Genomic DNA, 24,698 nt, shown 5'->3' on the forward strand with positions numbered 1-24,698 from the left:
TGGGGGTGGAACTGATGAGAATGTGAGGAGAATATATATGTAGATATATAAAAATAAAAAAAATGGGATTAATATAGGATTGGTATGAAAATGGGTGGTTGATGTTTGGTGCAGACTTGAAGATCCTATTTCTTTGCAGTTATCTATGACTTTATAACTGCTGCTCAACCTGCTGAGAACCTCCCAGCGTTTTCTGTTCTTGTCTCAGATTTCCACATCTACAACTTTTTGATTTTTCAAACATTTGTACATTATTGGTGATAATTTCAACCACAACAGAGAGAGTGATACAGACATCTTCCTTCCTTCACATGCTCCTATTATATATGTATATTTTAACTTCATAAATTGCTTATTTGAGATTCAATTGCTGTACCAGTGATTCCACAGACTTGAAGGAGTTATTCCTTCCATCAAATCCAGCTTGTGACTCTTTTTTCATCATTTGTTCATTAAATCTCATTTTGTGTGAAATACCTGGTTGCCTACATCTCTCTTAAAATTGATTTATTTTCTGTGGCCTGTATATAAATTAGTAGAATCTTAATGATTCTGCCAGTTATACACCATGGAGCATTGTCACCTGCCTGATTCTCTTGTCCCCAAGCTTTTTGTCCACTTTTTCTATTTCTCTGACAAACATGATTTATGCAGGGTCACAGTCTGATTCTATTTATGAATAAGGTGAGATAACGTTGACAAGTTTTTAAACCTCATTTCAGACCTTGCAGCAGTGGACTTTGGGTAGTTATCAGGATTGTGAAATCTAACCAATAAATAAAAGACCTCTAGGAATAGAGGGAAGATCTTGGTCAAGATGAAGTTTGGTTGTATGTTGTTAGCTAAAAGAAAGTTCTAGATGATAGTCGTGTGCTGAGAAAAATAACTAAAGACCACTAGTGATCAGTTTTTTTAATATCTGAATTGAAGTGTATGAGAAACTGAGTCATACAGCAAGGAAACAAGCCCTTCGAACTAATGAGTCTGCATTGATCATCAAGCACCCATTTACACCAGCCCCATTTTATTCCTTTATTTTTATTCTTTCCACATCTGCCCTCTTCTTCCCTGCCCCAGAATCTACCACTCACTTACACCATAGAGGCCATTTATAATGGCCAATTAACCTGCATGTCTTTTGTCTCTCTTTGTGGCTGATATAAAAGTTTGCTCGGGTGCAATGATTGCTGGTGAGTCTAGGTGGGTTAGTATTGAGAAGTGTAGTACCATATAATAGGATTTGCACCAAGCATGTGTCCACAATGTGGGAACGTTCGCTCCACACTGTAGGATTTCACTGTTCACTTGCTGCAAAGACTCAAAGGGACAGGCTCCTGGGCTTGTTCAATATGTTATTGCAGAAGGTAGCTGGATACTGAAGAAGTACATTGCTCTTTACAGTGGTATCCTCTCACTCGAAGTTGGTCTAAGGGATTGGGTTGCTTTTTAGGAGTTTGTGAGATGAATGTATACTGAAATTGAACCATCAGTAGACCATCTGTTAACAGGATATTCTCTGCTGGTACCTTTAGCTGTGCCGATGCTGAAACCTAAATGTAGATGCCCATTGCTGACTAAAGGTGACATTAGTTAACTCAGTACATTGCGGCTGGCAATGAATTGTGCATTTATACACCCAGAGATCCCAAGTTTCCTGCTTTGTGACGACAGACTATGATACTGCCTCTCTTATCATTTCAGCTTTGTTTAAAATGACTGCCGTGATGGATATGTGGAGTCTCTGCTGAGTAGCCTATTCTGTGGGAATAAAAGTACACTGAGACACCGAGCCCAGGACTGAACACAGTTGGCTATTTATCTTAATTCCTTGTAACTCTGACATTAGAATTTTTGTACCATGCAGGGCAATTTTTGCAAAATGCCAGAAGCTGTTAAGTTGTCAAAGTTACTAATGGTTTATATTTATCTTTTGTGTATTTCTCACTGAATGTTAACATTTTTGAGATCTAACCAACTACCACTAGAGGGCGGATGTACACTTTGGAAAGGTTCACATTTCAGTGCACCTCAGCGTTTTCACCTGCAGCAGTAAAACTTCAGGATTTAACAGATGTTTTGTTTCCTCAATCAGTTTAGCAGTAATATCAAGGATGGTATTGTGCATTGTACCTCAATATCTTCCTTTATGCACAAGCTCAAATGGTGTTTGTAGGCAGGCCACTAAGCTGCAGAATTATGATTGAACCTCACTGGAGTCACAGAGCAATACAGCACGGATACAGGCCCTTCAGCCCAACCAGTCCATGCTGACCACAGCGCCCAGCCATCTAGTCCCAATTTCCTGTGTTCGACCCATATCCCTCTAAGCCCCGCCCCTACATGTACCTATCCAAGTGCTTCTTAAATGATACAGCCTCAACCTCTTCCTCTGGCAGCTTGTCCCATATACTGACCACCCTATGCTTGGAAGAAAATTTGCCCCTCAAGCCCCTTTTAAATCTTTCCTCCTCTCACCCTAAATCTATGCCCCCTAGTTTTGGGCTCCCCTACCCTGGGGAAAAGACTGTCCACTTCATCTGTGCCCCTCATTTTTATAAACCTCCATAAGGTCACCCCTCATTCTCCTGCGCTCCGAGGAATGAAGACCCCAGACAGCCAGTGGGCAAGTTCGTGCCGTAACTAGGAAGGGAAAGCCTTGCAGATCTTCATCTCCCTAATTTAAGAAAAGCTTGGTTAGTTGTGTAACCCCTACCCTGTCCGAGAGTTAGCTCTACAAAGATCTGGGATCCAACCTGTATGATGCAGTTACTCCCCGTGTAAAAGGACTTAAGTAACTCTGCTTTTAATATGTTCTAGCAAATTTGGTGGTGCATCAAGCCACAGCATTATTCAGTCGTAGCTGGCAAGCGTAACTTTTATTGCGCATTTTATGTTTGCAATGTGATAGTGGTGATGAAGATTGTGATAACTAGCTGGCATGCTGAGTCGGTGATTAAGAGTTACCCATACTGATGTGGAATTGGCGATGTATTCAGTGTACGCTGGTTAAGGACACTATCATTAAATAGCGATTCATGAAAGGTTTCCTGATCAGGTTTTTACAATAATCATTTGGCCGTTTTGTCAAAGGACAGAATTGAAATTCTCAAACTGTGTTGGGGAGATGTAAACTGTTCTCACGATTACCAGACCAGATGACAGCACAAGTAGCTTAATCAGCTCTTGGACTGTACTTTGCCTCTTTCCTCAGCCAAGTTCCTGACCCTAACTGCATCATTGTTGTAAGGGATGCAGGATCACAGTGAGGTTTGTGCCTGTTCCTATCTATTCCCACTCCCATACCCAGTCTCTCCTTAAAGCTAAATTCACAGCAGCTTTGCTGAGGTCTAGGAATAAATTGTCTGCTTTGTGTTTGGCCTTAGAAGCAGAGTTCTTTCATACCTTATTAAAATTATAAACATTTATAAAGTAAAGCCAACTTGTGTTATACAACACTTCTCACATTGTGTTTCAAAATGTCACGATTTTTTCAACTAATTACTTTTGTAGGAAGTACAGCAGTATGGTTACACACACCAAGCCCCACAAACAGGAATGTGATAATAACCAGATTGAATGAGGAGTAATTAATGTCTCTGGGGTGGGAATCCTTCAAAATAGGGCCATGGGTTCTTTTATGGCCACCCTAAAGAGCATAGAACATAGACTATAGAACATTACAGCACAGTACAGGCCCTTCAGCCCACAACGTTGTGCCGACATTTTATCCTGCTCTAAGATCTATCTAACCCTTCCCTCCCACATAGCCCTCCATTTCTCTATCATTCATGTGGCTATCTAAGAGTCTCTTAAATGTCCCTAACGTATCTGCTCCCCACAACCTCTGCCAGCAGCGCATTCCACCCACCCACCACTCTCTGTGTAAAACAAAAACTTAGCCCTGACATCCCCCTTAAACCTTCCTTCGATCACCTTAATATGATGCCCCCTTGTGTTACCCACTTTCGCCCTGGGAAAAAGTCTCTGGTGCTGTGGTGTTGTTTTTATCATCTAATCCAAAAAATGGCACCTCTGACAGTGGCAGCCTGGATCTTTGTGCTGAAGGCTCTGGAGTGGGATGTGGACGAGAAACTACTGGCCAGAAGATAGTTACCACATATTCATGTAGGCACCAAGGCAGTGCATTAACTGGAACTAACTAGGAGGCTCTTCTGATGATAATCCTGCACCTAGAATGGAGAGTTTAGAGTTGAGCAGTGATGTCTCTGGTTTTTGATGCATTAGAAGTAATGTTCCAGGGAGGATCTTTGCATTAGTTATTGCAGTGTTGAGGTCTCTGTTGAACAGATGTACACTGAAGTACTTTGAAGTAAGAATGCTGTTTTGCAGATTGGTAGAATGATAATTATGCAACTGGTCTGGTCCAGTCAGTCAGCAGCATAAACCTGATCTTGACCGTATTGTCTGAGAGTTCAATTAAGGTCCTTTGTCGAAAGGAGAACAGAGAGCTCTGGGGTGAGGTTAAAGGATGTTTATCCCTGCATTTACTGTTGACTGGCCTGGGATGAGATGCTCCTTTAGCCAAATGAAGCAGTACCTTTCATGGGGATGGGGGCAAACAAGGAATCAGCAAGCATATTAATGACGAGTGTGTATGTGCATAACGTGTGTTTGTTTTTTGTGCCATCCAAGAGTCCTCATACTTAAACTGTTGCACATTCACCTGATTGGAGGACAGCACACTACATGAAGAGGCAATAAATTTTGGCCTTGACGTTGATGCACATATGAATAAATCAGGACCTTGGGCTAGTGAATAGGGAAAAAATATTTTCTGAATTACAAAGTAGCATGTCTTTTGTACTCTATATGGGATGAAGATGTGAATATGTGTTGTTTGTTATTTTCTAAAGAATGGCTAGTTATTGAAGTAGAAACTCTTTGGACTTTTGAAATAGTCGGGATACTTGGCATGTGTGTGTCCCTAACCATTGTCAACTTTTTAAACTCTCTGGGCAAATATTACTCTATTTCCATCATTTTTTTATGACTTGGAATGTCCGTCACTTCATCGCTGTTGCCTGTTTCTCTGACCATCTCTGTGATGCAGAGGAAACATCATAAAAGCCTTCTGCCATGCCAGATGTTTAGGGAATAAAATTATGATGTTCAGGTTAAGTAACAAACTGCATTCCAATCAAAGGCAGTCAGTGGCTTCATTGAGAATGACTGGCTTGGGGGCTGCACGGCAACATTCCTAATAGGTCATGAGAGTTCTGATGTTGCACTGTGCCTTACTTTTCAGCAGCTGATGAGGTATCAACGTTACTACTCAGGAAAGCCTCACTGTGTGCGAGGTTAACTCTGAAGTGCATTTGGCACTAGCTCTGTGGTGCAGTCATTCTAGGGCACTGGTGTACTATGCTGCTATGTCGTCAGTCAGCAGTAACACCCTGGGCTGAGATAGTTGGCTCAGTTAAAGTGCTGCCTTTTTGCCTTTTACATCTAGTCTTGAATCCATCCACACACAGGCTTCATGTGTTCCTCCATTCTGCTTGCCCCTAGGGTATATTTTGCGTGTGAGCTGAATTTAGTGGACAATAACACCGAGGTATCAATTTGAAAAGGGAGTTGGATGTCTGATATTTTGTTCGTTGATGTTTTTCTCATTAAACGCCATATGTGAAGAAAGCAAACTACAGTGATTGGCAGGTGTCAGATACAGCACTCAACTACTTTGCTCTGAAGTGCCCAGCATTTGCTATGCATGTGCCATATCTAGTGGAAGGGGCCTTGTTGTCACCATCTGCAGTGAATGAGTTAAGCTACCAGCTTGTTTACACGAGAACAGCCACTGAGTTCCAGAAGTAATTCATTGTGTGAAGTGCTTTGAGACGTTCATAATATAATATGATAAGATATGATGCAAAAGTTCAAGATCGCTAATTGATCGAGCTACTTGCCAGCCAATGCTATCTGAATAGAAAGTTACAGGCATGCAGACTTGAGACCAGCAACCTGGTCCATATTCCTGTGTTTTTTTTCTCCTAATTAAAACATGGCCCAAGGCAGCTCAGTGGTAAATTTGCATGAAATTGCAATAATAAAAATAAAATAAATTATTCAGAGGTTTCTATTATTTGACAACGCCGAACTTTGCCTATCTTCAAGGGAAATGGTTCCTGATTTTGAGCAGAATTGCATTTAAATGCATCTCACGTTGTAAAACATTTGCACAGTTGTGGACTGCTCACTCAGACTGATGTGAGTCTCTGTTGCATCAGGAGATCATCTGGTTTATTTTTTTATAGAGTATTCTTGCAACTATACATCAGCTTAGTTAAGAGTGGTGCTTTGTGCTGGAGGAGACTAAACTGCCCTATTGGGTTAATTTAATCTGTCCATGGGTTTCTTATAGTGTGCTTCATCTTCCTGTTTTAACACTGTGGGAAAACGTCATGCATTGGCACGTTTACAGGAGAGGCAAAACTGTTCACAGGATCTCTGCCATTGCATTACTCGAGAGATGGTTTTTGCTGCAAGAGTAAGCTTGGGGAACATGCACATGAGCACACTTTTGTTGCTTGAGAAACAGCAAAAAACTTGGAGGGTTCATTTTAAGGTCTTAAGATTTGATGTCAAGAGTGATGAATTCAGGCCCAACGTCAGACATATTGGACATATTCAGACACATTGGTGGGTGAGTCAAGGACTAGAGGGCAGAGTCTTAGAATTAGAGGGTACCCGTTTAAAACAGAAATGAGGAGATATTTCTTTAGCCAGAGGGTAGTGAATTTATGGAATACAGCTGTGGAGGCCCGATCATTGGGAGTGTTTAAGGAAAAGATTGATAGGTATCTAATTAGTCAAGGTATCAAGGGATATGCGGAAAAGACCGGAAATTGGGGCTAGATAGGAGCAGAGTCGATGGGCCGAATGGTTTACTGCTGCTACTTTGTCTTGTGATCTTGTGACAGCTTGCGACTTACTTTACAGCCAAAAAAAAATCTCATCTGTGATTTGGAATGTGCCGTTGGAAACCAATTTCAATTGTAGATTTCAAAAAGGAATAAATTGGATATATGAAAAGGATAAAATTGCAGAACTGTGGGGAAGAGTAGGGAGCTTGGCTAATTGAATAGCTCTGCTGGAGAGGTAGTTTTATTATGCTGAGCTGAATGACCATTTTTTTTCTACTGGTTCATTATATGTGGAATTGTTTTTAATGTCTTTATTTCCTTTTTACTCCCTCTGTATCGTAAACTATTCTGACTTGGAGGGATATCACCATTGTCTTGAATTTCCTTGTATAACAACATTGTGGGAATAATTTTGCCACACCAACATCAGCGGATCAAGGCCTTTCATCACCTCCTGAAGGGCAATTCGGCATGGATGGTAAATGTCATCCTTGCCACTGTTGTCCTTGTATGAACTTTAAAAAGTCTACCAGTAAATAACAGTAACTGAACATTGTTTTTACTATGACATATTAGCTGTTTTGTTTTCCAATCAAACGACCATTTTAATATGCTTGAGAGATATATAGAGTTAGCTTCTCAGAAACTGTCTACTTTTCTTAAAAGAAAGTTCTTAATTTGTGACTCTGTCGCAATATCGGAGAAAAGGGAACATGGATGTACTGTGCGATTTCTGTGAGAGACGGGCATTCTGGAACCCTTTAACACTCCAGGGACCCTTTTTATACAAGGATGTCATTTGTATTAAAGATGGTGGGGGTGAAACCAGCTCATTGTGCAACCTGAAATCCACAGTCTGCTCAAGCATCTACAATATTATACTGCAGTGTTGTTTGTGGTCTTCATAATAGGTTAGACCCTTTGTTATTACTCTGGTGCCACTAGTAATGCATGCAAGATTATATTGATTTTTAGCCATTCTGTTCAGTTCCTCCAGAGCAATTTCTATATTGCATGTTATGTTAGAGGTTACTTGTGCAACCAGTTTTCCAACTGAATAGCATCCTATTAACAATCCTTCTCTTTTAGTGAAAATCCTTTTACTGGTTTACACTATATCCAAAAGTATTCAGCAGGTTTTCAAAATATAGAGCTGTGTGAATTGGACAGATTAGCAATGTAGTAACAGGAGCCATTATAGTTTTAAAGTTGCAACATGAACAGTGACTAGTAATGTTTAGCATTTAATGAGAACAAAATCAGTTCATGCTTATACGTAATGCTAAAGGCAATTAGGCATAGAGCATCACTTTTACATCACCCTCTTTAATTTAGGATCTTGAATTTAAAGCACTATGGTTTCAGCTATTTCTGCTATGCAGCTTTTTTATGATTAATTGTTTGTGTCTTGCAATACCAAACTGCTGTTTTATTCTAGATTTTTTAAATCTGCGGACAGAAAATACGTCGACAATCTTTGTTTTGAAAAATTGATTTGTTGAAACTGTGCACATCCATTCTCTCCACTACTTTCCTTCATCGCACACTTCAAAATACCTTAGTGGCTTTGAACATGCTAAGCTTGTGAATGGTGCTATATAAATGTAAGTCTGCCCAGGTTACTCTGCAACTGAAACTGAAAGTGACAATCATATCCCTCAGCTTCCCCTAATTCCCATAGGAAGGTCTACATTATGTCTGCGTTACCTGGTCCAAATATGCTTCTTAACCCTTCACGTGATAATTACAACTAGTCACGATCCTTGGTGTGCAATATCTCGGGAAAATGATGAGTGCATACATTGGGCATTTACGCACCGAAGGCAATGGGCTGCAGTGTTGGACAGGGAGAATCAAGCTTCTGTATAGTGTTAAGAGTTTTATCTTGATTATCTTCAGATTTTGAGTCTATGTACCCTAAAACAGACAACACAGAGGTATGTAAGAAGTGAGCTTTCATTACTTCGTGCCTCCTGCTTCCATCAGTAGTCAGTTTATTGGAGTACGTATCTCATTAATAGTGTAATATATTAATGTGTAGGCATGGCACGGTAGCATAGTGGTTAGCATAATGCTTTACAGTGCCAGCGACCCGGGTTCAAATTCGGCCACTTTCTGTAAGGAGTTTGTATGTCCTTCCCGTGTCTGCGTGGGTTTCCCCCGGGTGCTCCAGTTTCCTCCCACATTCCAAAGACGTACAGGTTAGGAAGTTATGGGCATGCTATGTTGGCGCCAGAAGCGTGGCGACACTCGCGGGCTGCCCCCCAAATATCACTACGCAAAAGATGTATTTCACTGTGTGTTTTGATGTACATGTGACTAATAAAGATCTTATCTTATCTTAGTGCTTCGTTAATCTATTGGTTAGTTGTTGCACCCATTGTGCTGTGAATGTATTAGTTGATGGGTGCCTATTGCTCCCTCCACTTGCAGAGACTCCTATTCTTGATTTGCTTGTATTATCTCACTTAGCTTCCTCTCCTATTAATTCATTGATTTGATGGTGTGTTTACTGTGATAGTCTCTTCTCTATTTGACTTTGGTTGCTAGCTGCTGTATTAGTTTGAGCTAACTTGGGCCCAGGGCTCCGACTCACTCTGGCTCAATGATGTTTGCTGCTCTGTTCAATAACTTGTTCATGAGATTGCTGTCTAATCAGCTGTGTAACATTGGTCTTTTTGTTTTTTAACTGGTCATTGAGTTGGTTGCTTTTAAGGTTGTATGATGGAACTTAGAACAGCACAGCACAGGAACAGGCCCTTCGGCCCACGATGTTGTGCCGAACTAATTAAGCTAGCAGTTAAATGCCTAACTAAACTAATCCTTTCTCAAATGTCCACATCCCTCCATTCTCTGCACATTCATGTGCCTATATAAGAGCCCCTTAGATGCCTCCATCGTATCTGCCTCCACCACCACCCCTGGCAGCACATTCCAGGTACCCACCGCTCTCTGTGTTCAACAAAAAACTTGCCCCACACACCTCCTTTGTACTTGACCCCTCTCACCTTAAACGCATGTCCTCTGGTATTAGACACTTCAACCCTGGGAAAAATATACTGGCTGTCTACTTGGAAAAATACAGTTTCACATTTGGTACAGTTCAATCATTGATTTTTCATCCTTGTATCTAAGCAGTTTTTAGTGTCTCTGCATTAGCATACATTGTTTTCGTACATTAGAATATCATAATAAAACTCTTCAACATTGCACAGAACCTTGACTCCCCTAATTCAACTCTATTGCCCTATGAGCATTGTAAATGCACCCAGTATATGCATGTTAATCACCAGGAGTCATAACTATATGTGACCCTGATGAAGAGTTAAAATTCAGACTGATAATTAGACCAGGTTATGGGACATAATACAGTCCTCCTATGGGAGTTAGGAGAAGCTGAGGAGTGTGATTGGTTAGAGCATTGGGGTTTCTCTGTATTACAGGCTGAGAGATGGGAGCCACAGGAACCTTGTATATCAGGTTGACACTGACAGCTTCCATCAAAAATGTGGGTGTTAGTACTTATACAGGAAGTATAAATATACATAAGAACAGGAGGAAGGCGCTAATGGTAACATAAGTGATAGGCTACAGTCTAAATTTATAATGTCTGCGGGAATTTTAATTTCATTACAGCCAAAAGTCAAAGCTACAGGATCTTTAGAAGTTCAACCTTGCAATTCCTTTGCTGGCATTGTTGCAGGAAGCAAAACTGCCAAACACTCCTAAATCTTCCCAATTTTTAAATGTGAACAAGATTTGGATATGTTGTGCCTTGGGAGGTTGTGCAGTATGCCGGCTGTGTGCGCCTGAATACTTGAGGCTCGAATCTGTTAGCCGGCATTTGACCTCCAGCCCCTTTTCGAAAGGCAGATTCACTTTCCCAGATTGATTAAATCCAGCACATTTCTCTTCAAAGCCTCTGACAGCTGGTTCATCTTGAGAGGAAAAGCCTGTTACAATCTGTGCAGGATATAACATTGCTTTCAGTCAACTTTCCACATTGTCCGAATCATTCATTTAACTCAAACCCACATATCTAAGTGTACTGATGCCCCATTTGTGGTTCTTCCAGCAACGAACAGATAGAAAGTCTACCCTTGTGTGCCCTTCTAGTCTTGTGTAAGTTCATTGAAGATCAAAGTACTCATTGATCCTTAATGAATGGCCATGCTGTTATTCTGAATAAATTTATGAATGCTGCTGTCGAGCTTGTCTCATCTTATGATCCTAATTATGCTTGAGGGTCGTGCGCTTGGCTACAACTTCAGTTGGACAGGTCCACCAGCAATGGATTTCTGTGCTACCAATACCGTATTCTCCTCTGTGCTCCTTTTAACATTCTTAAGTGTTCATTATGCCTACATGATAAATATTGGAAGAGTCACTTTGCATTCTGTTTGTAGGGCAACAACTTTGTGCGGCAGTCTACAGACAGTAAGATTTTGCCTGCACTGATGCTTTCAAAGGTATTATTCATTTAAAAAGACTCTGCCTTAAAGCAAGCCTTACATCAAATAATAGATGTCACTGCCCCATTTTTCACACTGTTATCATATAATCCCAGATAAGTGAATTAATGAGAAGGAAAGAAATATTTTTAATGGAGGCTGCCTCATTCTATGAGTGGAAATTATTCTGTTCCCATCTGCTGTGCTTACACCCTCCATCTTTGCTGGGTTCAATTCTGATTTTTAATGTTCATATCTCATTTAATTTTTGTTAAGATCTTTGTATATGCTTGAATCCCCAGTGGTGTTATCTGTAGCTTGTTCTGAAGGGTGTCTCTTGAGGGGGAAAGATAAAAATTGTTCTGCAGAAGGTTTAAATGTATTTTGGAAGGGGGAGAAATCTCAAGGAAGGAATTGGGCTTAGTAATATTTTCCCTTGATGGAAAGGAGCTTGTGCTAAACAACGTAGAAAGTAAACTGGATACTTGAATGCTGCCTGATTGACTTTAAAAGGATGTGATTGCCTGGATATGAAAATTAAAGCCAAAGTAAATGCAGAGATAATTAACCACATATGAGGCAGAAGCTTCGGTTTACTGAAACTGGAAATGGCATCTGTGGAATGCAAGTGATCAGACTTGAATAAAGTGGATGACTGAATGTTTGATTGTTACCCTGGAGTTTCACACTGTTATGTGTGTGTGTGTGTGGGGGGGGGGGGGGGCGGTGAGAGGGGGGAGGTATTAGCCAGTGGTCACAAATTCACTATTTTATTTGAATCCCTATTGCCACTCAGAAGCAGCATTTCTCTTTTGGAGACGTCTACATTGGTTTAGAACACAGAACATAGAATAGAGAACGGTACAGCACAGGAACAGACCATTCAGCCCATCAGGTCTGTGCTGACCATGATGCCAATCTAACTAATCCCAGATGCCTGCACGTGGTCCGTATCCCTCCATTCCCTACCTGTTCATGTACCTGTCTAAATGCCTCTTAAACATTGCTGATGTATCTGCTTCTACCACTTCCTCTGGCAGCATGTTCCAGACACCTACGCTCTCTGTGTAAAAAAAAACTTGCCTCGCAAATCCCCTTTAAACTTTCCCACTCTCACCTTAAACCTATGCCCTCTAGTAATGATTGTGCAAAATTTTCAGTTCCTTGTCTATACACAGGTCAAATTCTGTTTAACCTTTCGATGTCTGCTCAGAGACTATTGTCAATGCTCAGTTTTTCTGGGTCTTGTCAGCAATTTTGTGATGGTCCCAGTACCAAATGTGTATGCCAAAGAATTGTGTCCCAGCACAACAGTGTGTGTAAAAAGATTAAATGTCCTAGTACTGACTCTGTGTGTGTGTGTGTGTGTGTGTGTGTGTGTGTGTGTGTGTGTGTGTGTGTGTGTGTGTGTGTGTGTGTGTGTAAAACCAGCTGACTGATATCCCAGTTCTAATTCTGTGAGTGGGTTTGGTCCAGTAATGAGCCATGGTACAATGGCCCCATTGACTAATTGATATGGCATCAATTCTGCACAGGTATGACCTCAAGACAAACAACAGGTAATATAAACATGGAAAATGGACCACATTCTTCAAGGTCATGCCACGGGCCTTTAATGTCGAGAAGTGGGATTGTACATCAGGGGCAGACTGGTAGTGGACCTCCGTTTTGCAGATGCTTAGTGCAAGGACCATTCTCCTGTATACTTCAGAGAATGAACTGATGATAACTTGGGACTTAAAATGAGCCAAGGTCCAAGAGTCTTCTGCTTACTCCTGCTCAATGACTGAGGTTGAAGTGACTTTGGTTCTGTAGTGGAGGCAACATGTGTTAAACAGTTTTGTGCTCATCCTGTACATTATCCCCACTCCATTGGGAAGCTAGCTGGGCATGAGGTGCAGCGTTATGGGGAGAAGATTAAAGTAAGGGCTGGGGTAATGACACAGCATCACTTGTCTCCAATCAGCATTGAGACTGGGTCTGTGATGGGCCCTCCATAAGAATGTCAGAATGATGGACAGGAGCTGGCCTCGATCCTTCTCCGCCATTCATTATGGCTGACCTACTTCAAGCCTTGAGCCTTGAGTGTGTGTCTTCGAGCTTTTGTGTCTTCTATCAGATGGAAGCAGGGAGAAGAGAGAATGTCTGGGGTGGGTGGGGGTCTTTGATTATGTTGGCTGTCTTCCCGAGGCAGCGAGAAGTGTAGACAGAGTCATAGAATCATAGAAAGTACAGCACAATACAGGCCCTTCAGCCCATTATGTTGTGCCGATCTTTAAACCTCGCCTAAAAACTATCTAACCCCTTCCTCCATGATATTCCTCTCTTTTAAATTCCTCCATATGCTTATCTAGCAATCTCTTGAATTTGACCAACGTACCTGCCTCCACCACCGTCCCAAGCAGCACATGCCCAACCACTCTCTGGATAAAAAACCTCCCTCTGATAGCTCCCTTGAACTTTCCACTCATTACTTTAAAGCCATGCCCTCTTGTATTGAGCACTGGTGCCCTGGGAAAGAGGCGCTGGCTGTCCACTCTTATTTATTCCTCTTAACATTTTGTGGAGGGGAGGCTGGTTTTCATGATGGACTTGAGCTGGGCTCACAACTCTCTGCAGTTTCTCGTGGTCTCGGGCAGAGCAGTTGCCATACCAACTCCTGATGCATCCGGATAGGACGCTTTCAATGATGCATCTATAAAAATTAGTGAGGGTCAAAGGGGAGATAGTGTCACAAACCAGCAACAAAAGAAACACACTGAGCATGATTCAGTGTTAAAAACTATTTTATTAATCACTACTTATGATAATACGTAAAATAAAAGTTAAAAAAAAATGTTAGTATGTTAGAATTCAAGAATGTTAAACCTCGAACGGTAACCCCAAAACTAAACTCGTCGTGTGTGTGTGTGACAAAGTCCAAAACTCCCAGTTCCTGAATGGTTCTTAAAGTTCAGTTCCGCAAGCCATAAGGTGAAACATGAGCAAGGGCTTCTTCAACAACCACCGTTGTCTGAAGATAAGATGTAGATGTAGAAAAACATAGAGAGAGTACATACGAAATCCAAATGTTCCACGATGGAACCCAAACGACACTTCAGTGTTTACTCGGTAGTGACTTCCTCACCCCGAAAAGCATCCGAACCGTGGTCGTCCACACACAAATACCTGTTTCCTTCTACAGGTCAGCAACAAAGTGAACTCCACCGGATTACTTCCAACTTCCATACATGGATTTCAGTGGCAAACACAGTTATTGTTTCTCATCCATCGATAGAGAAAACAAGCAGGCTGGTGTCTCTCTCCCTTCTCTCTCTCTCTTTCTTCTTCTAACTTCTTCAACAACGCCATTACGTCCTTTTTCTTCTATTGACGTAAGCACGCCCCACACACACATAATCTTAAAGGGACTTTCACCGAGTCCGTAACAATAGGTAGTATAAAGAGGTGAAGGGAAGAGCTGGCAAGTGATAGGTGATTCCAGGTGGGGAGGGTGATAGGCAGATAAATGAGGGAATAGTGGAAGTAGCGACAGAGGCTGGGAGGTGACAGGTGGGGGCAAAGGGCTACGGATGATGGAATCTGACAGGACAGGAAGGTGGAGCGTGGGATCGAGTGAGGGAGTTGGGGAGAGCAGATGGGAACAGCGGGGTGAAGGGACCCAGTGCAAGGACTGGGCAGTTGGTACAGAGTGTTTCAAGAGCCTGGTGTCAGCCATTGGAACAATATGGCCTGCCCAATGGAACCAACTGAGTGTAATTAAAGGCCTCAGAGGTGGCGATGTTGGCTTGGGAGAGGACAAATTTTGGTTCACCTCACCTTCCAGTAGATTTGGAGGATTTTGCGGAGATGGCAGTGGTGACATCTCTCCAGTGCTTTGAAGTGCCTGTTGTAGGTAGTCCATGCCTGAGAAGTATATAGGAGGGCAGGGATCAATACTGCCTGCCAGGTCATGAGGTTTACGTCAGGTTTGAGGTCTTGATTACAGTCATCTTGTCTCAACTTTAAAAGTTCCTGGTCTACTGATCAGTTTGCTGTCAATTTAGGATGGCACAATAGTGCAGCAATTAGTGCAGCTGCCTCACAGCGCCAGGGGCCCAGGTTCGATCCTGACCTCCGGTGCTGTCTGTGTGGAGTTTGCACGTCCTCCCTGTAGCCGTGTGGGATCCCCCCCCCCCCCCGAATTCTCCAGTTTCCTCCCACGTCCCAAAAACGTGCGGGTTGGTAGACTAATTGGCTGCTGTGAGTCATCCCTAGTGTGCAGGTGAGTGGTAAAACATGGAACAGAGGTTTGCGGGAATGTGAGGAGAGTAAAATGGGATCAGTGTAGGATTGGTGTAGATAGGTGGCTGATGTTCGGAGTGGATTTGGAGCCTGTTCCTACACTGTATGACTCTATGAGTAACAAAATTCAGAAAAATTTTCATACTTAATATGGTAGGTATTGAATTGATTCACAGCTCAGATATTTTAATGCTGCCAGTGGCATCCTCTCAAGTACGCGCATAAGAACATGTGTGCAGAGGTGGGATGAAAAACTTACTTTCAGCAGCATCACAGGCACATAGCATTAGAGACAGAACATTCACAAGAAAAACATAAATTCAACGTATTATGCACAATTTTTACAAGAAAGATCCACACAATAAAAAAACCAAAGTCCATTGGAGTGCAAAGTGGTCGTAGCTGTTGCTATACTGAGGTAGTGATTAGGGTTGTGCAGGTTGGTTCAAGAACTGAATGGTTGAAGGGAAGTAGCTGTTCCTGAACCTGTGTACCTCCTGCCCGATGGGAGCTACAAGAAGGTGGCATGGCTGGGATGGTCATAGAGTCACAGAGCAATACAGCATGGATAGAGGACCTTCATCCCAACCAGTCCATACCGACCACGGTGCCCACCCAACTAGTTCCAATTTCCTGCGTTCGGCCCATATCCCTTTAAGCCCCGCCCCTACATGTACCTATCCAAGTGCTTCTTAAATGATACTATTGTACCTGCCTCAACCACTTCCTCTGGCAGCTCGTTCCATATACTCACCACCCTTTGCATGAAAAAATTGCCCCTCAAATCCCTTTTAAATCTTTCCCCTCTCACCCTAAGTCTATGCTCCCTAGTTTTGGACTCCCCTACCCTGGGGAAAAGACTCCTACTGTCCACCTGATCTGTGCCTCTCATGATTTTATAAACCTCTATAAGGTCATCCCTCATTCTCCTACGTTCCAAGGAATAAAGACATAGCCTGGCCAACCTCTCCCTAGAACTCAGGCCGTCCAGTCCTGGCAACGTTCTCGTAAATCTTTTCCGCACTCCTTCCAGTTTAACCACGTCTTTCCTACAACAGGGTGACCAAAACTGTACACAGTTACTCCAAGTGCGGCCTCACCAATGACTTATACAACTGCAACATAAACATGGCGGGGATCTTTGATGATGGACGTTGCCTTCTTGAGGCAGCACCTCCTGTAGATACTATCGATGGTGGGGAAGGATGTGCCCGTGATGTATTGGGCTGAGTCCACTACTCTCTGCAGCTTCTTACATTCCTGCGCATTCGAATACCAGACCATGATGCAACCAGTCAGTAAGGACTGGTAAACATGTGAAACTTACCGTGTCCAACGGCTTACCCTAGGGAACAGAAAAACTAGTGTATGCAGGCTACAGAGGCACCCACTCCCCACCAGCTAGTTCTGGAGAACATGGCTCTGTATTACCAGCCTTAATGTTATCTCTATATTCTGCCTTCACACAAAGACTGCTCAGAAACTACCACCAACATTAGCTGAGATGCCCACAGAGAGCAGTTTATGACAACATTTGCCTTCTCTTACTCATGGGATGCAGGTATTGCTGCAAGCTTGCATTTAAACTGTACTTTTCTTGTGAAGGGACAGACATTAGGGCCTTGATCATTTAAAATGTTCCCTGAAACTTTACATTTATTACAGATGTTTAATTCATCACAGGAAGTTGGATTGAATGCATTGGAATGTCACTACAATTCTGCACATTAAACTGAGCTTAACACTTTGCTGGGCTGCTGTATTGCAACTAATGGTAACTGTGCAGCCCTTTTTGAATTGTGCCTGGCATTCACAGAATAAAATTTGATTCTATCTGTTGGAACAAGAATGTGCTTTGATGCCTGATGTTCGGTAGCAGTGGGTCTACCTTGGAACGATTAGTTATCCTGCTGTTTTATTTCCATGAGATAATGTAGTGTCCCAAACTGAACCAGATGTCTCCCCAGGCTCCAGCATTCCCGATAATCTTCCCAGGCCTTTGATATCCATATCCCCAGCTCCAGTACCCTCCATCTACAAGAACTGTAAGGAGTGATTAATGGGGTTCATTTTCCTCTGGGCATGGGCGAGGAGATAGGGGGAAGGGAATCCTGTTCAACAAGCCACTCTTAACAGCGTGAGTTCATTCTCTTTTTTTCCCCAAAGCCCGGAATGTTGATCTCAGATTAACTTCTCCCTTTGATGATGGGACTTTCATCTATGAATCGATTAGCTACTCCGTGTCTGCTGGGTCCTAAAGCTCCTCCAGTGCTCCAACTGCATTTATATTGTGCTTCCAATGTAGCCCAAAAGATACCCCCAGGCTTTTCATGGGAATGGTAACAAATAAAACACTGTCACTCATTGCGTAAAGGAAATATTAATGTAGATAAACAAATGCATGTTGGCCGAGGTAGATCTTAGTTTGCGTCTTAAAGAAGAAAAGAGAGGAAGAGGTTGAGAGATTGCTTTCAGTCTTTCGGTCAACTGGAGAAAATAAAACACATTGGCTGCCAGCCGCATGGATATAGTCATCGTCTCTCGAAATGTTCGGGGGGGATCTCAGGAGATCAGAGCTGCTCAAAAGATTGGGCTTTGAGAGCCATTTTACGTTGGTCCAAAAAGGTTGCCAGCACTTACGCGCCCATGACATATCTACTCATGGAGGCCTTTGGGCACTTGCTTAAAATTCCCCTGAGCAGATGAGGGACTGTGAGCTCTGGAGCGTTGATGCCTGTTGGGGCACTTTCACCTGTGAATCGATTAGCTACTCTGTGTCTGCTGGGTCCTAAAACTCCTCCTGTGCTCTAGCCACAACTTACTTCCAATCTAGCACAAAAAATGTCCCCAGGCTTTTCAAGGGAATGGTAGCAAATAAAACACCGCAAATCAAGCAGCCTGCGCTGCTGCCTTCATGTCTTCCTCGAGCGAATGGTGGCCTTTAACTTTTCAATATGATCAGTGGGCCCACCCGCCACCCTCCTCAGTTCCTATGTCCTCAGCACCTTACAATCGTCTACCCGATTCAGCCACCCTTCCCCCTCCCATTGCCTTCCTGCCCTTGCCCCGCCTCCAAATTACCTCCCGGACCTGATTCCCCTGTAAAATCTGCCCATGGAGACCCTCCAACCACCTACCAGGACCACCATCTGCTGAACCCACTCTCCCGGCCTCTTCCGAACCCTTCCCGCTCTTGCCCTCTGTGGTTTCCAGGACACCTTGGCCCTTGTGTGCAATAGTGTATTGGAAACTTGCCTTCAGTGACCTGAGGCTCTGGGCAAAATTGACCTGCAGGTGCTAATTTAGGCATCACTTTGGGGCAGACCAGTGTCTTGTCAGCTGAAGACATGATCACCAGTGCTGGAGTAAGTTGATCCAGTCATAGTGAGATACAGCCAGGAAGCAGGCCCTTTGGCCCGTCAAGTCCGCACCGCCCTTCGTGTACCCATTTTATACTAATCCCATTTTTTTATTCTCTCTACATTCTCATCAACTCCTGCCAGATTCTTCCATGCAATTTACAGCGGCCAATGAACCCACTAAACCGGGTGACTTTGGGACGTGGGGATGAAAATGGAGCACCCAGGGGAAACCCACGCAGTCACAGGGAGAGCACGCAAACTCCACACAGACAGTGCCCGAGGTCGGGATCGAACCCAGGTTGCTGGAGCTGTGAGGCAGCGGCTCTATAGGCTGCACCACTGTGCCTCCCAACATGAGTGATTAAAACTGGGAGGGCGGGGCGGGGGGATGCACAAGAGGTCGGAGTTGGAACAGCAGAAAAATCTCAGAGGGTAATTGGGGAGAAGGAGATTACAAAGATAGGAAGGGATATTTATTTACTTGCTTGTTACAACACAGAAAGAGACCATTCAGCCCATCAGATCCATGCCAGCAGATCCATCCCATAAATGTCATTTCTCCTCTCCATATTTCCCCCCACAACTCATTCCCTCCCTCACATCCCCATCAACTCCCCCGGGTTCTTTTGCCACTTACCTACACTAGGGGCAATTTACAGTGGCCAATTAACCTACCGACCCGCACGTCTTTGGGATGCAGGAGGAAACCAGAGCACCCAGGGGGAAGCCCATGTGGTCATAGGGAGAACGTGCAAACTCCACACAGATCCACACCATGGACCCAAACTTTGGAGTAATATGATAGGGATTTGATACCAAGGCATTGCTTAACTGGTGTCCAGTACAGAGGGATGGCCTTCTTTTCAGAAGGCCTTTGATGAGGTGCCGCACGTGAGGCTGCTAAACAAGATAGGAGCCCGTGGTATTACAGGAACGGTACAAGCATGGATAGAAGATTGGCTGACTGGCAGAGGGCAAAGAGTGGGAATAAAGGGGGCCTTTTCTGGCTAAATTAGTGGTGTTCCGCAGGGGTCGGTTTTGATTCCGTTACTTTTCACGTTATAAGTTAATGATTTGGATGACGGAATTGGTAGCTTTGTGGCCAAGTTTGCGGATGATACAAAGATCGGTGGAGGGGCAGGTAGTGTTGAGGGAGCAGGGACTCTGCAGGAGGGCTTGGACAGCTTGGGATAATGGGCAAAGAAGTGGCAGATGGAATACAGTGAAGGGAAGTGTACGGTCATGCACTTTGGTAGAAGGAATAAAGGCGTAGACTATTTTTTAAACAGAGAATTCAGAAATTGGAGGAGCAAAGGAACTTGTGAGTCCTAGTGCAGGATTCCATAAAGGTTAACTTGCAGGTTGAGTCGATAGTAAGGAAGGCAAATGCAGTGTTAGCGTTCATTTCAAGAGAACTAGAATATAAAAACAAGGATGTAATATTGAGGCTTTATAAGGCGTTGGTCAGACTACATTTGGAGTATTGAGCGCAGTTTTGGGCCCCATATCTAAGGAAGGATGTGCTGGCATTGGAGAGAGTCCAGAGGAGGTTTACAAGAATGATTCTGGGGATGAAAGGGTTAATGTGTGAGGTGCATTTGATGGCTCTGGGCCTGTACTCACTGGAGTTTAGAAGGATGGAGGGGGGGGGGGGGGGCGCGGATGACATTGAAACCTACTGAATATTGAAAGGCCTGGACAGAGTGGACGTGGAGACGATGTTTCCAGTAGTGGGAGAGACTAGGACCAGAGGGCACAGCCTCAGAATAGAAGGACGACCCTTTAGAACAGAAATGAGGAGGAATTTCTTTAGCCAGAGGGTGGTGAATCTGTGGAACTCATTGCCACATACGGCTGTGGAGGCCAAGTCATTGGGTGTATTTAAAGTGGAGGGTGATGGATTCTTCATCAGTAAGGGCATCAAAGGTTACGGGCCGAAGGCAGGAGAATGGTGTCAAGAGGGAAAAATAAATCAGCCATGATCGAATGGCGGAGCGGACTGGAAGGGCCGAATGGCCTAATTCTGCTCCTACGTCTTATGGCCTTATGAGGGTCAAGGAGATTTGGCACAAACCCAGGACATACTCAGTAGACTTTAGGGTGACCTCATGTTAATGGAGAGCGGCAGAAGGAAGGGTGCCAGAAGAGCATTGGCCGGCTCAAGTCCGGGTCCCGTAGCAAGTCAGCTGAATTGTGGTTGGAGGCTGTCACAGAAGAAAATGGGCTTCAGGTGCACGGGGACACCACCGACTGCAGCTTCTCTCCAGGACACACGCCACCTTGACTTCTTCATCTTCATCAACACTGGGCCTTAGTCCAGGAACTCCCTGACGTAGTGGTTAGCGTAACGCTTTTACAGCGCCAGCGACCCGGGTTCAATTCTGGCCGCTGTCTGTAAGGAGTTTGTACGTTCTCCCCGTGTCTGCATGGGTTTCCTCCGGGTGCTCCGGTTTCCTCCCACATTCCAAAGACATACGGGTTAGGAAGTTGTGGGCGTGCTATGTTGGCGCCGGAAGTGCGGCGACACTTGCGGGCTGCCCCCAGAACACTCTAGGTAAAAAGATGCATTTCACGGTGTGTTTCGATGTACGTGTGACTAATAAAGATATCTTATCTTAACAGCACTGTGGGAGCACCTTCAGCAGGAAGACCGCGGCGGTACACCAAGGCAGCACACCCAACAATACAGGAGGATGGTAGACCAGCGTTTCAAGACTCTTGCTCCTCATGGTCCATCGAGGCATCTTCCTCAAGCTGTCCTCACCTTCCTTCAGCTGCCAGTTTTCCCGAGGCTTCAGGATTCCCAGCTTTCTGTGTTAAGACCTACAAAACAGCGTTACTTCCACCGTCCATCAATGTTATAGGGACTCCCATGGTAAGGGCACATAACGTGACAACCTACTGTTGGGTGGGATACCCACTCCAACCCAGCTTAGTAAACCAGAGCCCCCTGTTTGTTGCTGGTTTTACAATTCTTCCTCACTAATCTCTCCACTCATACCTAATCCCATGTATGCTTAGATGCTAAATTACTCTACCTGAGATTTCAGGATCACGTCATCACAAATTACTACTAAAAAAAAATCCGGCTTTCGAGATTTGAAGGTTAGGCGGTGAGTCTTGCAGAGTTAACCTTTACATAAGATGCCCTCGTACTGTTCTTTCCCTGCTCAACGGAAAGAGGTTGTTTCCCTTATCCTGAAGCTTTGATATTTTGAACGTTGATGAGAATCATTGTTTCCCCTCTCGTTCTGAAACGCACTGGTTCATGCTGTGCCTGAGCCTGGACCCTGTGCAGCCAGTGGTTGGCTGCTTTTATTGGGTGATTCAGTGCCAAACCCAGTGCCTCCCTCCCCTGGCGATCGCCTCCAAGGGAGGTGCAGATAACGATCGGGTGCTGGAGTCCGCTCTCATCTTGCTGTTGCTCACAGCAAGGTGCAGCACGAAGCCTTCTGGTTATTTCTCACAGTAGGAAGTACTCTCTCATTTTTTTCAAGGAAAAAAAAGTTATTTATCATATTTTTTGGCATTTGGGGAATTAAAACAGCTTCAGGGCTGAAGTTCCAAAGAAGACAGCATGTTGGGGATATGAAAAGATTCCAGCTGCTTGACATATTTCATCTCACATCATGCTTCTTTTGTGCTGTGGAGTGTGGGGACATTTAATTCAGGGACAGACTGTGGCTGGTCTGGCTTCTTGGGGAGGGAGATCTGAACGGGGGCCATCTGGTCTAACCCCACACTCCCCCTGTCCACTAAATAACGAGCGGTCAATGAATGGACATCCAATCTCTCCATGAGGGTACAATTTGACCTTCCCTCTTTCCCTCAGGATCAGGACTGCTGCCAAAAGATTCACTTAGGACGGGTGCAAGGTCCCATGGCTGCACAGTGGCAGAACCGCTGCCTGGCAGCGCCAGTGACTCGGGTCCGATCCTGACCTCGGGTGCTGTCTGCGTGGAGTTAGCACATACGCGCTCTCCCTGTGACTGTGCGGGGTTCCTCTGAGCGCTCCACTTTCCTCCCACAACCAAAGGGTGTGCAGGTTGGTAGGTTAATTAGTCACTGCAAGTTGCGCCCAGTGTATTGGTATTGGAATTGGTTTATTATTGTCACTTGTATTGAGTACAGTGAAAGACTTGTCTTGCATACCGTCCATACAGATCAATTCATTACACAGTGTGTAGGTGAGTGGTAAAATCTGGGGGGAGTTGATGGGAATGTGGGGAGAATAAAATCAGTATTGGTGTAGTGTAATCAGGAGCTTGGCGGTCAGCACAGATATGGTGGCTTCTTGCTGGAAGACCCTATGCCTCTATACTTGTTGCCACATCAGCACTTGGTGAGCATGGAGCCTCCTGAGATGAATTCACTGAATTATTTTTACTGATAGTGTTTCCCTTTACCCTGCAGTAACGTCTACCCGAGTTTCAGAACGATATATCCCGACCTGTATTTAGTTGCCTCATTCTTTCTCAACCAAGAACGATAAAACAGAATAAACAGTTATGTGCTAAATCGGCTTGCATAAGAACAGAGCTGGTGCCTGGCAAGTTGAATTGCTTGCTGCAGAGTGCTTTGAGGATATGAAGAACACCATTTATGTGCTGGTTCATTTATTCTTATAAAAGGTTAAAGACACTTTCAAGGGCATAGCACACCTCGCAGGCCTGTAGGTAATTCACTCAAGCAATTGAGTAACAATTGGGTTAGAGACGCAGACACTGTTGATTCCCCTCACCCATCTTTAGGCACTTGTTAATTTGATGAAGTGAGAGGGGGCGTTGTGTATCTAAAGGGACGTATGCTGTATCCAGCAGCTGAAACCTGAATTGAGCTGGATTTGCCCTCCCTCTCATGGTCCCTGTTTATGTGCCTGGACGCAGAGAGTCCAAAGGAGTTGAGGTTCAGACCTGGGGAGGCACCTGGTGGCCGAGGCCTCGGTGGTCAGTAGGCCTCAGAAGGAAGTGCCATCCTGGAACACCCTGGTGCCCCTTGGCAAGAGGCGAGGCTCTGGAGGAAGCCGTCTGCTCGTTCTCAATACCATTTTTCCATTCATCTCCTCACAAAAAAATTTCTCCTCATAGAACATAGAACATTACAGCACAGTAAAGGCCCTTTGGCCCACAATGTTGTGCCGGCATTTTATCCTGCCCTAAGATCTATCTAACCCTTCCCTCCCACATAGCCCTCCAGTTCTCTATCATTCATGTGGCTATCTAAGAGGCTCTTAAATGTTCTTAATGTATCTGCCCCCCACAACCTCTGCCGGCAGTGCGTTCCACACACCCACCACTCTCTGTGTAAAAAAAACTTACCCCTGACATCCCCCTTATTTCTTCCTCCAATCACCTTAAAATTATGTCCCCTCGTGTTAGCCATTGTCGTCCTGGGAAAAAGTCTCCGACTGTCCACTCGATCTATGCCTCTTATCATCTTGTACACCTCTGTCAAGTCACCTCTCATCTTCCTTGTCTCCAAAGAGAAAAGCCCTAGCTCACTCAACCTATCCTCATAAGACATGCTCTCCAATCCAGGCAACATCCTGGTAAATCTCCTCTGCACCCTTTCTAAAGCTTCCACATCCTTCCTATAATGAGGCAACCAGAACGGAACACAATACTCCAAGTGTGGTCTAACCAGAGTTCTATAGAGCTACAACGTTACCTCACAGCTCTTGAACTCAATCCCCCGACTAATGAAGGCCAACACTCCATACA

At 44.1% G+C, this 24,698-nt stretch overlaps 1 protein-coding gene across 1 annotated transcript in view; it reads right to left on the reverse strand.

The window, feature by feature from the left end:
- The window catches only part of fjx1 (four-jointed box kinase 1), a 440,027-nt gene that overhangs the window by 133,543 nt on the left and 281,786 nt on the right, over nucleotides 1-24,698 (reverse strand). The window lies entirely within an intron of this gene.

The sequence above is a fragment of the Pristis pectinata genome, chromosome 14 (genome assembly GCF_009764475.1).
Source record: "Pristis pectinata isolate sPriPec2 chromosome 14, sPriPec2.1.pri, whole genome shotgun sequence".
In the NCBI taxonomy this organism is placed as follows: domain Eukaryota; kingdom Metazoa; phylum Chordata; class Chondrichthyes; order Rhinopristiformes; family Pristidae; genus Pristis; species Pristis pectinata.